The following is a 3,300-nucleotide window of genomic DNA, read 5'->3' on the forward strand; positions in this document are numbered from 1 at the left end:
GCTCCAGCACCCTCCCTGCCTATGGAAGAGCCACCTCCGCGGGCATGCTGCTCAACCACGCCGGCCCAGAGTTCCAGCCGCTCGGCTACACTCTCTCACAAGCCCCGCCTGGAGCTCCCCAGCCCGCCCCTGGTACCTCAACTACCGAGGCCAGCCGCTCGACCAGGCCGGCCCAGAGTTCCAGCCGCTCGGATAAGCTCTGTCACTCTCCCGCTAAGCAGCCACCGGTAACGGGGAAATGTCGCCGCCTTGTGGACACGCCGTTGTAAATGAATGGGCTTTCGCACTTAGTGCAATTTTCGCCAGCTCCGTGGCTGCAAGTATGGAGCTATGGAGCTATGGAGCCACCAGACAGGCTGGAGCTCTGGAGCTATGGAAGTATGGAGCTCTGGAGCTATGGAGCTATGGAGCTATGGAGCTCTGGGGCTATGGAGCTATGGAGCTATGGAGCTCTGGAGCTCTGGTGCTATGGAGCTCTGGAGCTCTGGTGCTATGGAGCTATGGAGCTATGGAGCTATGGAGCTATGGAGCTATGGAAGTCTGGAGCTATGGAAGTATGGAGCTATGGAAGTATGGAGCTATGGAGCTATGGAGCTATGGAGCCACCAGCCAGCACCCTCCGTGGCTCAACCACGCCGGCCCAGAGTTCCAGCCGCTCGGCTTCACTCTCTCACAAGCCCCGCCTGGAGCTCCCCAGCCCGCCCCTGGTACCTCAACTACCGAGGCCAGCCGCTCGACCAGGCCGGCCCAGAGTTCCAGCCGCTCGGCTTCACTCTCTCACAAGACCCGCCTGGAGCTCCCCGGCCCACCCCTGGTACCTCAACTACCGAGGCCAGCCGTTCGACCACGCCGGCGCAGAGTTCCAGCCGCTCGGATAAGCTCTGTCACTCTCCTGCCGCGCAGCCACCGGTAACGGGGAAATGTCGCCGCCTTGTGGACACGCCCTTGTAAATGAATGGGCTTTCGCACTTAGTGCAATTTTCGCCAACTCTCTGACTGGAGCTATGGAAGTATGGAGCTATGGAGCCACCAGCCACCCAGGCTGGAGCTATGGAGCTCTGGTGCTATGGAGCTCTGGTGCTATGGAGCTATGGAGCTCTGGAGCTCTGGTGCTATGGAGCTATGGAGCTCTGGAAGTATGGAGCTATGGAGCTCTGGAGGTATGGAGCTATGGAGCCCTGGAGCCCTGGAGCTATGGAGCCCTGGAGCTATGGAGCCCTGGAGCCCTGGAGCTATGGAGCCCTGGAGCTATGGAGCTATGGAGCTCTGGTGCTATGGAGCTATGGAGCTCTGGTGCTATGGAGCTATGGAGCTCTGGTGCTATGGAGCTATGGAGCTCTGGTGCTATGGAGCTATGGAGCTCTGGTGCTATGGAGCTATGGAGCTGGTGCTATGGAGCTATGGAGCTCTGGTGCTATGGAGCTATGGAGCTCTGGTGCTATGGAGCTCTGGTGCTATGGAGCTATGGAGCTCTGGTGCTATGGAGCTATGGAGCTCTGGTGCTATGGAGCTATGGAGCTCTGGTGCTATGGAGCTCTGGTGCTATGGAGCTATGGAGCTCTGGTGCTATGGAGCTCTGGAGCTCTGGAGGTATGGAGCTATGGAGGTATGGAGCCACCAGCCAGCACCCTCCGTGGCTGGATCAATGGAAGTGTTTAGGTACCAGGCGGCCAAAGTGCCGAGGCCTCACGCTCGACCACGCCGGCGCAGAGTTCCAGCCGCTCGGATGAGCTCTGTCACTCTCCCGCCGCGCAGCCACCGGTAACGGGGAAATGTCGCCGCCTTGTGGACACGCCGTTGTAAATGAATGGGCTTTCGCACTTAGTGCAATTTTCGCCAACTCTCTGACTTAGAGCTATGGAAGTATGGAGCTATGGAGCCACCAGCCACCCAGGCTGGAGCTATGGAGCTCTGGAGCTATGGAGCTCTGGTGCTATGGAGCTATGGAGCTCTGGTGCTATGGAGCTATGGAGCTCTGGTGCTATGGAGCTATGGAGCTCTGGTGCTATGGAGCTATGTAGCTCTGGTGCTATGGAGCTCTGGTGCTATGGAGCTATGGAGCTCTGGTGCTATGGAGCTATGGAGCTCTGGTGCTATGGAGCTATGGAGCTCTGGTGCTATGGAGCTATGGAGCTCTGGTGCTATGGAGCTATGGAGCTATGGAGCCACCAGCCAGCACCCTCCGTGGCTGGATCAATGGAAGTGTTTTAGGTACCAGGCAGCCAAAGGGCCGGGGCCTCACGCTCGACCACGCCGGCGCAGAGTTCCAGCCGCTCGGATAAGCTCTGTCACTCACCCGCCGCGCAGCCACCGGTAACGGGGAAATGTCGCCGCCTGGCGGACACGCCGTTGTAAATGAATGGGCTTTCGCACTTAGTGCAATTTTAGCCAACTCCGTGGCTGCAAGTATGGAAGTATGGAGCTATGGAGCCACCAGCCAGCACCCTCCGCGGCTGGAGCTATGGAAGTATGGAGCTATGGAGCTATGGAGCTATGGAAGTATGGGGCTATGGAAGTCTGGAGCTATGGAGCTCTGGGGCTATGGAGCTCCGGGGCTATGGAGCTATGGAGCTCCGGGGCTATGGAGCTCCGGGGCTATGGAGCTATGGAGCTCCGGGGCTATGGAGCTCCGGGGCTATGGAGCTCCGGGGCTATGGAGCTATGGAGCTCCGGGGCTATGGAGCTCCGGGGCTATGGAGCTCCGGGGCTATGGAGCTATGGAGCTCCGGGGCTATGGAGCTCCGGGGCTATGGAGCTCCGGGGCTATGGAGCTCCGGGGCTATGGAGCTATGGAGCTCCGGGGCTATGGAGCTCCGGGGCTATGGAGCTATGGAGCTCCGGGGCTATGGAACTCCGGGGCTATGGAGCTCCGGGGCTATGGAGCTCTGGAGCTATGGAAGTATGGATGATCCAGCACCCTCCGTGGCTGACCGCTGGTGCTCGGGGCCGGTGAACTCGGCACCCGCCTCCGGCGGGTGCCTCGGTGACCGCCGTCGCTTGGGGCCAGTGAACTCGGCACCCGCCTTCGGCGGGTGCCTCGGTGACCGGTTGTCGCTTGGGGCCAGTGAACTCGGCACCCGCCTTCGGCGGGTGCCTCGGTGACCGGTTGTCGCTTGGGGCCGGTGAACTCGGCACCCGCCTTCGGCGGGTGCCTCGGTGACCGGTTGTCGCTTGGGGCCGGTGAACTCGGCACCCGCCTTCGGCGGGTGCCTCGGTGACCGGTTGTCGCTTGGGGCCGGTGAACTCGGCACCCGCCTTCGGCGGGTGCCTCGGTGACCGGTTGTCGCTTGGGGCCGGTGA

This window comes from Syngnathus leptorhynchus, unplaced genomic scaffold, assembly GCF_054491065.1.
Source record: "Syngnathus leptorhynchus isolate UIUO unplaced genomic scaffold, UIUO_Slep HiC_scaffold_564, whole genome shotgun sequence".
Classification (NCBI taxonomy): domain Eukaryota; kingdom Metazoa; phylum Chordata; class Actinopteri; order Syngnathiformes; family Syngnathidae; genus Syngnathus; species Syngnathus leptorhynchus.